The following is a 12318-nucleotide window of genomic DNA, read 5'->3' as shown; positions in this document are numbered from 1 at the left end:
ACACAATGATACCAAAACCAGGCAAAGACAGCACAAGAAAAAAATCCCCCAAACTACAGATCAACATCCTTTTTTAATATATGCACAAAGGCTCTCAACAAAATACTAACAAACCAAATCTAGCAACAAAGAAAAATGATTAAAGACCATGACCAAGTGCCAAGTAGAATTTATCCAAGAATGTAAGATTGCTTTGACACATGAAAATCAATCAATGTGATGTACTATATTGATGGAATAAGGACAAAAACCACATGATGATTCCCATGGTGCAGAAGAAACATTTGAAAAAATCCAGTACCCTTTCATGATAAGACATTCAACAAGCTAGGAATAGAAGGGAACTCCTTCAACCTGAAAAACAGCATCTATAAAATACCAGCAGCTAACATCACACATACAGCTGAAAAGACTGAATGCTTTGCCCTTAAGATCAGCAACAAGACAAGGACGTGCATGTTTGCAACTTTACTTAACACTGGAGTGGAACTCTTACAAAGGAAATTAGGAAAGGAAAGGAAATAAAAGACACCCAGGGCTTCCCTGGTGGCTCAGTGGTAAAGAATCCACCTGTCACTGCAGGATTCATGAATTCCATCCCTGATTCAGGAAGATTTCACATATCATGGAGCAACTAAGCCAGAGGGCCACAACTATTGAGCCTGTGCTCTAGAACTTGGGAGCTGCAACTACTGAAGCCCGTGAGCACTAGAGCCCATGCTCCTCAACAGGAGAAGCCACGGCAATGAGAAGCCTGCTCACCACCAGAGAGTAGCCCCTGCTCGCTGCAACTAAAGAAAGTCCACACAGCAATGAAGATCCAGCATGGCTAAAAATAAATAAATTTTAAAAATTATTTTTAAAAAGATATCCAAATAAGAAAAAAGAAAATGATCTTTATCATCAAATGACATAATCTTGCACATAGAATATCCTAAAGAATACATGCACATACACACACACAGACGATTACCACTAAATGAATTCAGCAAAGTTGCAGGATACAAATTAATTGCATTTCAATACCCTAGCAATGAAAAATAAGAAAATAAAATTAGTTACATTCCAAGACCATCTAAAAGGATAACATACTAAGCAACAAATTTAACAAAAGAAGTCCAAGACTTGTAGACTTAAAACTAGGAAATATTGTTTAAAAAAATAAAGATCTCAATACATGGAAGGACATCTCAGGTTCATAGATTGGAAGACATAATACTGTGAAAATAGCAATACTACCCAATCTACAGATTCAACATAATCCCTTAAAAATGTCACCTTGCTTTTTCGCAGAAACTGAAAACCTGATCATAAAATTCATATTGAAATGAACACAGAATAAACAAAAGAATCTTCAAAGTAAGAACAGGCTGTAGAACTCACATTTCTCAAATTTAAAACTTACTACTCAACTACAATAATCAATAGAATATGATACTGCCATAAGAAGAGACATATAGGTCAATGTAATAGAATTGAGAGTCCAGAAATAAATACTTATATATATGGTCACTTGATTCTTTACAAGACAATAATAATGTAGAAAAAATCTTTTCAATAAATGGTGTTAGGATAACTGGATATCCACATGCAAATAAAATGAAGTTGGAACACTTTCTTACATCATACACAAAAATTAACTCAAAATACATCATAAACCTAAAAGCTAAAACTACAAAAGAACAAAACAAAAAACATGCAAGTAAGTAAATCTTTGTGATCTTGGATTAGACAATGATTTCTTAATCATGATACCAAAAGCATAAACAACAAAATAAAACAATAGACAAATTAGTCTATATCAAAATCAAAAACTTTATTGCTGCAAATGGTACTATCAAGAGAGTTATAAGACAAACCATAGTACCAAAGAAAATATTTGTAAATTAAAAATCCTCATTAGGGACTGGTATGAAGAACAATACTGCATAAAAACCTGGAATGTTAGGTCCATGAATCACAGTAAATTGGTCATAGTCAAGCAGATGGCAAAAGTGAACATCAACATTTTAGGAATCAGTGAATTAAAATGGATGGGAATGGGCGAATTTAATTCAGATGACCATTACATCGACTACTGTGGGTGAGAATCACTTAGAAGAAATGGAGCAGCCCCCATAGTCAACAAAACAGTCTGAAGCGCAGTACTTAGGTGCAATCTCGCAAATGACAGAATGATCTCAGTTCATTTCCAAGGGAAGTCATTCATCATCACAGTAATCTAAGTCTATGTCCCAACCACTAATGCCAAAGAAGCTGAACAGTTCTATGAAAATCTACAACACCTTCTAGAACTAACACCAAAAAAAGATGTCCTTTTCAGCAAGGGGGTTTAGAATGCAAAAGTAGGAAGTCAAGAGATACCTGGGACTAAAAGGCAAGTTTGGCCTTGGAGTACAAAATGGAAAAAGGCAAAGGCTAACAAGTTTTGCCAAGAGAACATGCTGGTCATAGCAAACCCCCTTTTCCAACAACATAAGAGATGACTCTACACATGGACATCAGTTCAGTTCAGTTCAGTCGCTCAGTCATGTCCAACTCTTTGTGATCCATGAACCACAGCACGCCAGGCCTCCCTGTCCATCACCAACTCCAGGAGTCCACCCAAATCCATGTCCATTGAGTCGGTCATACCATTCAACCATCTCATCCTCTGTCGTCCCCTTCTCCTCCTGCCTTCAATCGTTCCCAGCATCAGGGTCTTTTCCAGTGAGTCAGCTTTTCGCATCAGGTGACCAAAGTACTGGAGTTTCAGCTTCAACATCAGTCCTTCCAATGAACACCCAGGACTGATCTCCTTTAGGATGGACTGGATGGACCTCCTTGCAGTCCAAGGGACTCTCAAGAGTCTTCTCCAACACTACAGTTCAAAAGCATCAGTTCTTCAGTGCTCAGCTTTCTTTATAGTCCAATTCTCACATTCATACATGATCACTGTGAAACCATAGCCTTGACTAGATGGATCTTTGTTGGCAAAGTAATGTCTCTGCTTTTTAATATGCTGTCTAGGTTGGTCAAAACTTTCCTTCCAAGGAGCAAGCATCTGTAGTAATTTTAGAGCCCAGAAAAATAAAGTCAGCCACTGTTTCCTCATCTATTTGCCATGAAGTGATGGGACCAGATGCCATGATCTTAGTTTTCTGAATGATGAGCTTTAAGCCAACTTCTTCACTCTCCTGTTTCACTTTCATCAAGAGGCTCTTTAGTTGTTCTTCACTTTCTGCCATAAGGATGGTGTCATCTGCATATCTGAGGTTACTGATATTTCTCCCGGCAATCTTGATTCCAGCTTGTGCTTCCTCCAGCCCAGCATTTCTCATGATGTACTCTGCATATAAGTTAAATAAGCAGGGTGACAATATACAGCCTTGACATACTCCTTTTCCTATTTGGAGCCAGTCTGTTGTTCCATGTCCAGTTCTAACTGTTGCTTTCTGACCTGCATACAGATTTCTCAAGAGGCAGGTCAGGTGGTCTGCTCACACTTTATTGTGATCCACACAGTCAAAGGCTTTAGCACAGTCAATAAAGCAGAAGTAGATTTTTTCTGGAACTCTCTTGCTTTTTGATGATCCAGCAGATATTGGCAATTTGATCTCTGCCTTTTCTAAATCCAGCTTGACCCTCTGGAAGTTCACGATTGACATATTGCTGAAGCCTGGCTTGGAGAATTTTAAGCATCACTTTACTAGTGTGTGAGATAAGTGCAACTGTGCAGTAGTTTGAGCATCCTTTGGCATAGACTTTCTTTGGGATTGGAATGAAAACTGACCTTTTCCAGTCCTGTGGCCACTGCGCAGTTTTCCAAATTTGCTGGCATATTGAGTGCAGCACTTTCACAGCATCATATTTCAGGATTTGAAACAGCTCAACTGGAATTCCATCACCTCCACTAGCTTTGTTTGTAGTGATGCTTCCTAAGGCCCACTTGACTTCACATTCCAGGATGTCTGGCTCTAGGTGAGTGATCACACCATCATGATTACCTGGGTCATGAAGATCTTTTTTGTACAGTTCTTCTGTGTATTCTTACCACCTCTTCTTAATATCTTCTGCTTCTGTTAGGTCCCTATCATTTCTGTCCTTTATTGAGCCCATTTTTGCATGAAATGTTCCTTTGATATCTCTAATTTTCTTGAAGAGATCTCTAGTCTTTCCCATTCTATTGTTTTCTTCTATTTCTTTGCATTGATTGATGAGGAAGGCTTTCTTATCTCTCCTGGCTATTTTTTGGAACTCTGCATTCAAATGGGAATATCTTTCCTTTTCTCCTTTGCTTTTACTTCCCTTCTTTTCACAGCTATTTGTAAGGCCTCCTCAGACAGTCTTTTTGTTTTTTTGCATTTCTTTTTCTTGGGGATGGTCTTGATTTCTCTCTCCTGTACAATGTCATGAACCTCTGTCCATAGATCATCAGACTCTGTCTATCAGACCTAGTCCCTTAAATCTATTTCTCACTTCCACTGTATAGTCACAAGGGATTTGATTTAGGTCATACCTGGATGGTTTAGTGGTTTTCTCCACTTTCTTCAATTTAAGTCTGACTTTGGCAATAAGGAGTTCATGGTCTGAGCCACAGTCAGCTCCCGGTCTTTTTTTTGCTGACTGTATAGAGCTTCTCCATCTTGTGGCACATGAGCACGGCAGCTGCGACAGCACACATGGACATCACCAGATGGTTAATACTGAAGTCAGATTGATTATATTCTTTGCAGCCGAAAATAGAGAAGCTCTATACAGTCAGCAAAAACAATACCGGGAGTTGACTGTGGTCTAGAACATCAGGTCCTTATTGCAAAATTCAGGCTTAAATTGAAGAAACTGGGAAAACCACTAGACCATTCAGGTATGACCTAAATCAAATCTCTTATGATTATACAGTGGAGATGATTAGATTCAAGGGATTACAGCTGGTAGGCAGAGTGCCTGAAAAATTATGGACAGAGGTTTGTAACATTATATAGGAGGTGGTGAGCAAAACCATCCCCAAGAAAAAGAAATGCAAGAAGACAAAGTGGTTGTCTGAGGAGGCCTTACAAAGAGCTGAGAAAAGAAGAGAAGCAAAAGGCAAAGGAGTAAGGGAAAGATATCCAGCTGAATGCAGAGTTCCAGAGAATAGCAAGGAGAGATAAGAAAGCTTTCTTAAGTGAACAATGCAAAGAAGTAGAGGAATACAATAGAATGGGAAAGACTAGAGATCTCTTCAAGAAAGTTGGAGATACCAAGGGAACATTTCATGCAAAGATGGGCACAAATAAAGGACCTAATACAAGCAGAAGAGATTAATATGTGGCAAGAATGCACAAAAGAACTACACGTAAAAGGTCAATGATCTGGATAACCATGATTATGCGGTCACTGACTTAGAGCCAAACATCCTGGAGTGTGAAGTCAAGCGGGCCCTAGGAAGTGTTACTATGAACAAAGCTAGTGGAGGTTTTGGGATTCCAGCCTAGCTATTTCAAATCCTAAAAGATGAGGCTGTTAAAGGGTTGCACTCATTATACCAACCAATTTGGAAAACTGAGCAGTGGCCACAGGACTGGAAAAGGTCAGTTTTCATTCCAATCCCAAAGAAAGCCTAAGCCAAAGAATGTCCAAATTACTGTACAGTTGCACCCATTTCACATGCTAGCAAGATTATGCTCAAAATCCTTCAAGCTAGGCTGCAGCATGAACTCAGAACTGAGAACTTCCAGATATTCAAGCTGGATTTAGAAAAGGCAGAGGAACCAGAGATCAAATTGCCAATATCTGCTGGATTGCAGAAAAAGCAATGGAATTAAAAAAAAAAAAAAACAAAAAAAACAACAAAAAAAAACTACTGTTTTATTGACTACACTAAAGCCTTTGACTGTGTAGATCACAACGAACTCTGGATAATTTTTACAGATGGGAATTCCAGATCCACTTACCTATCCCCAGAAATCCGTATGCAGGTCAAGAAGCAACAGTTACAACCAGACGTGGAACAGTGGACTGGTTCAAAATTGGGAAAGGAGTACATAAAAGCTGTATATTGTCACATTGTTTATTTTACTTCCATGTAGAGTACATAATGAGAAAAACCAGGCTGGATGGCTCACAAGCTGGAATCAAGATTGCCAAGAGAAATATCAATAACCTCAGACACGCAGATCACACCACCGTAATGGCACAAAGAGTAGCTAAACAGCCTCATGATGAAGGTGAAAGAGCAGAGTGAAAAAGCTGGCTTAAAACTCAACATTCAAAAAACTAAGATCATGACATCCAATCCCATCACTTCATGGCAGATAGATGGGGAAACAAAGGAAACTGTGACAGATTTTATTTTCTTGGGCTCCAGAATCACTGTGCACTAGTGATTGCAGCCATGAAACTAAAAGACACTTGCTAATTGGAAGAAAAGCTATGACAAACCTAAACAGCATATTAAAAAGCAGAGACATCACTTTGCTAACAAAGGTCCATATACTCAAAGCTATGGTTTTTCTAGTTGTCATGTACGGATATGAGAGTTGGACCACAAAGAAGGCTGAGCACCAAAGAATGATGCTTTTGCATTGTGGTGCTGGAGAAGACTCTTGAGAGTCCCTTGGATTTCAAGGAGATCAAACTAGTCAATCCTAATAGAAATCACCCTGAATATTCACTGGAAGGACTGATGCTGATACTGATGCTCCAATAATTTGGCCACCTGATGCAAAGAGCTGACTCATTGGAAAAGACCCTGATGCTGAGAAAGATTGAGGGCATGAGAGGAAGGGGGCAACAGAGGATAAGATGGTTGAATGGCATCACCAACTCAACGGACATGAGTATGAGTAAACTCTGGGAGATAGTGAAGGACAGGGAAGCCTGGCATACTGTAGTTCATGGGGCCTCAAAGAGGCAAACATGATTTAGTGAATGAATAAACCAAAAAATGAAGAATATATAAAGAACTCTTACAACTCCACAATAAAAAGATGACCCAATTAAAAATGGGCAAAAGATTTGCATAACTATTTTTCTAAAGATAGACAAATATCCAATAAGTACATGAAAAGATGCTCAACATTATAAACCACTGTTGCTGCTGCTGCTGCTGCCAAGTCACTTCAGTCGTGTCCGACTCTGTACAATCCCATAGACGGCAGCCCACCAGGCTCCCCCGTCCCTGGGATTCTCCAGGCAAGAACACTGGAGTGGGTTGCCATTTCCTTCTCCAATGCATGAAAGTGAAAAGTGAAAATGAAGTCGCTCAGTCGTGTCAGACTCTTAGTGACCCCATGGACTGCAGCCCACCAGTCTCCTCTGCCCATGGGATTTTCTAGGCAAGAGTACTGGAGTCGGGTGCCATTGCCTTCTCCATTATAAACCACTAGTGATATGCAAATTAAAACCACAGTGAGATACCACTTCACACCCACTAGGATGGCAATAATAAAAAAGACAGACAATAACAACTGTTGGCAAGGATATGGAGAAATTGGAACCTTCATACATTGCTAGTAGGAATTTAAAGCAGCTGCTTTGGAAAACAGTTTGGTAGTTCTTCAAAATATTAGACACAGAGTTACTATAAATCCAGCAATTTTACTTCAATATATAAATCCAAGAAAAATGAAAACAAATATCCACACAAAAAGTTGTATGCAAATGTTTATAGTAATATTATTAATAATAATCAAAATGAAACAAATCAAATTATGAATGAATTTTTAAAAGATGGTATATACCTGTAGTGAAATATTATAGAAGAGGAATGATTCTAATACATAACACACATAAACCTTGAAAATCATAACTGTACACTTTAAATGGGTGAATTTAATGGTATGTGTATGTCTCAATAAGACGTTTTTAAAAGTCACCCAGAAATTGAAAAAAAGAGAAGGAATATCTCCAAATATACAAAATCAAAACTTATTTTTTTTTACCTACCAGATCAACCAAACTAAAGAGACTGAAAATTCACTGTTGATGAGGGGATGGTTCGGAAATGGACCTCTCATCACTGCTGGTAGCAGTGTGGATTGGAACAGTGTTTTAAATGGGAGTTTGATAACATATTTTGTAATTTTAAATATGCTTTTCCTTTGAGCCAGCAATACAATTTCTAGAAATTTATCCTTTAGATGCTGTATAAAAATACTTGCATGGTATACAAGGATGAAAGGATTTTCACTGCAGAGACCTTAAAGTGAAGAACCTATGGCAGTTTCTAAGACTGTTACACAAATTATGGTGCTCCCTTACACTAGAATAAGATACCAGCATTCATTCTCATATGCTCTACCTTCTCTTCCATTATGGCTAAGCTCCTAGTTAAGGCCAATGTACTAGGTCTCATCTTTGTTCAACTTCTCAAAGCCTTGTACTAGTAAATAAGTCTACGTTCTCTCTCTTATACCATCAGTGTTTCCTTACCTACTTACTACATTCTTTGCATCAGCAGAGAACCATGCTATTATTTCCCCCCCAATTAAAACGCCCCCCCCCGTCTCTTAACCCTATTTTTCTTTCCTGATCTCTCCTTCTATGCCCTGAAAACTTCTCTTAAGAGTTATCCATGCTTGTTTAGAGAAGAATTTAGCAAAAACTATCAGATTTTAAATGTGTATGCCATCAGACCTAGCAATTCCACTATTAGGGATCCCTTTTATATAAATACTTAATAGATATTCATTTATGTTCAAGATTTTATCAGATAATAAAAGACAAAAACAAAACAAAATAGAGTTGTCCAGGCTCATCTAAAATTTCTTCCTTCCTCCAACTAATAAAAATAAAAAAATAAATGGAAAAATAAATAAATAAAATTTCTTCCTTGAGCCCATTCTAATTGGGCTTTCATCCCCACTATTCCTCATAAACTGCTTGTTGAGGTCAGGACTTGCTAAATTCAAAAATCAGTTCTCAAAACAATTCTACAAAAAGCCAAGATAATAGTGCCCAAATATACAGTGAACTGATATAACTTAATCCAAAGTTAAACTTTAAGACTTCTAGACAAATGAAATGGACTATACACTCTTCAGATAACCTTTCAAAAATACTACTTTCAACTGAGTTTTGATGTTTTATCAAAGTAGGAGTGAGCTGGAATACAGATTTTCTCTCTTGTTACTTTAACAGTCAAATGAACTGAGGGAACTGCTGACACATTCTTATGAAGTTGAGATGCAGCTGTCTGAATACACTTATACTTCAAATGTAGAACAAACGTAGGATTTCCTCAGATCAATAATTTTGCAACTAGCTAAGATACAGGCTAACTATTAAGGTACCAAAATTACAAGATGTAGAACATAGCTCCAATAGTTTTAGCCTGTAAATGATGAAAAGAAAGTATTGCTAAGATCCTTCCTCAGCCATCTTCCCATAGAAGGAAAAAAAAAAAACAACTCTTGATACAGAATCATAAAATCTATAACTTTAATTAATATAGCTTTGCAATCAACAGTTCAAGATAAATTGAAGATGTATTTTAATTTGAAGGATCTATGTCAAAATTTATAACAATGCTTATCCCTGAGTGATGTAAATGATTCCTATCCAAGAAATTAAAAGTCTAGGTATAAGAATCAATAAATGATCAAATAAATGTATACTATTCCTAAAGATTTATCCACAACATGATGATAAGGAGATTAAATGATCTGATTTTTCAGAAAAGTCTAAATTTGAATTTTATCAAGAAGGAAGATATAAAAAATTTAGACAAAATTCCAGGTAAAATAACACATGCATAATTTGGGGTAAGTAAAAGGCTGTGCTTTTTTTTTTAAATTTTAAATATAAAGTGATAAGCTACACTCTGGATCCAGCAACGATTAGTCGATAACTATATATAAATTATCAAAGTTTAGCTTAAACATTTAAATGAAATGTCCAGTCATAACTTGAGAGTAGCACAGAGCAACACAGGATCTACAACATTCAGAGAAGTCAGGGGATGGTGACTGCACCAATGAAATTAAAAGACACTTCCTCCTTGGAGAAAAGCTATGACAAACCTATACAGCGTATTAAAAAGAAGAGACATCCCTTTGCCGACAAAGGTCCATATAGTCAAAGCTCCGCTTTTTCCAGCGGTCGTGTATGGATGTGAAAGCTGGACAGTAAAGAGGGTGAGCACTGCAGAATGGATGCTTTTGAACTGTGGTGTTGGAGAAGACTCTTGAGAGTCCCTTGGAGAGCAAGGAGTAAAGCCAATCAATCCAAAAGGATATCAATCCTGAATATTTGTTAGAAGGACTGATAGTGATGCTCCAATACTTTGGCCACATGATGCAAAGAGCCAACTCATTGGAAAAGACCCTGATGCTGGGAAAGATTTGGGGCAGGAGGGGAAGGGGATGACATAGGATGAGATGGCTAGATGGCATCATTGACTCAATGGATATGAGTTTGAGTAGACTCTGAGAGATGGTGAAGGACAGGGAAGCCTGGCAGGCTGCAGTTCATGGGGCCTCAAAGAGTTAGACATGACTTAGCAATTGAACAACAGCTAACAGTGTCCTAGAGATCACTGGGATCTAATCTTCTAAATTTATTCACCAAATTCATTTTTCATCTAAAACTGCCTCAGAATCTATCCTAAATTCTGGTTCTACCTGCCATGCTTAGATTTTCTCATGTGGATGTTTTTATTTTCATATATCTTCTTGATATTGGGAAAGGAGAGTCTTAATTTTGAAACACAAGATCCAATGTGGGCACTTGATTTCATATACAGCTTACAGATTTAGCCATAGTTTTAGCTGTTTAGCTGTGCCTTATTTGTTAACTGCCAATCTTTTTCATCCATAAACTGTCAATCAGTTCAGTTCAGTCACTCAATTGTGTCCGACTCTATGACCCCATGGACTGCAGCGTGCCAGGCTTCCCTGTCCATCACCAACTCCTGGAGCTTACTCAAACCCATGTCCATCGAGTCGAGGATGACATCCTCGACTAAACGGACTTTGTTGGCAAAGTAATGTCTCTGCTTTTTAATATGCTACCTAGGTTGGTCATAGCTTTCCTTCCAAGGAGTAAGCGTCTTTTAATTTCATGGCTGCAATCACCATCTGCAGTGATTTTGGAGCCCCAAAAAATAAAGTCTAACACTGTTTCCCCATCTATTTCCCATGAAGTGATGGGACCAGATGCCATGATCTTAGTTTTCTGAATGATGAGCTTTAGGCCAACTTTTTCATTCTCCTCTTTCACTTTCATCAGGAGGCTCTTTAGTTCCTCTTCACTTTCTGCCATAAGGGTGGTTTCATCTGCATATCTGAGGTTATTGATATTTCACCTGGCAATCTTGATTCCAGCTTGTGCTTCTTCCAGGCCAGCGTGTCTCATGATGTACTCTGCATATAAGTTAAATAAGCAGGATAACAATATACAGCCTTGACGTACTCCTTTTCCTATTTGGAACCAGTCTGTTGTTCCATGTCCAGTTCTAACTGTTGCTTCCTGACCTGCATATAGGTTTCTCAAGAGGCAGGTCAGGTGGTCTGGTATTCCCATCCCTTGAAGAATTTTCCACAGTTTAGGGTGGTGTCATCTACATATTTGATTCCAGCTTGTGCTTCATGCAGCCTAGCATTTGGCATGATGTACTCTGCGTATAAGTTAAATGAGCAGGGTGACAATAAACAGCCTTGATGTATTCCTTTCCCAATTTGGAACCAGTCTGTTGTTCTATGTCCGGTTCTAACTGTTGCTTCTTGGCCTGCATACAGATTTCTCAGGAGACAGATAAGGTGGTCTGGTATTCCCATATCTTTAAGAATTGTCCACAGTTTGTTGTGATCCACACAGTCAAAGGCTTGGCATAGTCAGTAAAGCAGAAATAGGTGTTTTTCTCAAATTCTCTTGCTTTTTTGATGATTCAGCAGATATTGGCAATTTTATCTGTGGCTCCTCTGTCTTTTCCAAATCCAGCTTGAACATTTGGAAGCTCTTGGTTCACATACTGTTGAAGTGTGGCTTAGAGAACTTTGAACATTACTTTGCTAGCATGTGAGATGAGTGCAATTGTGTGGTAGTTTGAACATTCTTTGGCATTGCCTTTTATTGGGATTTGAATGAAAACTGACCTTTTCCAGTCCTGTGGTCACTGCTCGGTTTTCCAAATTTGCTGGCATATTGAATGCAGCACTTTCCAGCATCACCTTTTTGGATTTGAAATAGCTCAACTGGAATCCCATCACCTCCACTAGCTTTGTTCCTAGTGATGCTTCCTAAGACCCACTTGACTTTGCATTCCAGGATGTCTGGCTCTAGGTGAGTAATAACACCATTGTGGTTATCTGGGTCATGAAGATCTTTTTTACATAGTTCTTCTGTGTATTCTTGCCA

Source organism: Muntiacus reevesi, chromosome 16, assembly GCF_963930625.1.
Source record: "Muntiacus reevesi chromosome 16, mMunRee1.1, whole genome shotgun sequence".
NCBI lineage: Eukaryota > Metazoa > Chordata > Mammalia > Artiodactyla > Cervidae > Muntiacus > Muntiacus reevesi.
The sequence above is the reverse complement of the archived record's forward strand: the minus strand, read 5'-3'. Positions refer to the sequence as shown.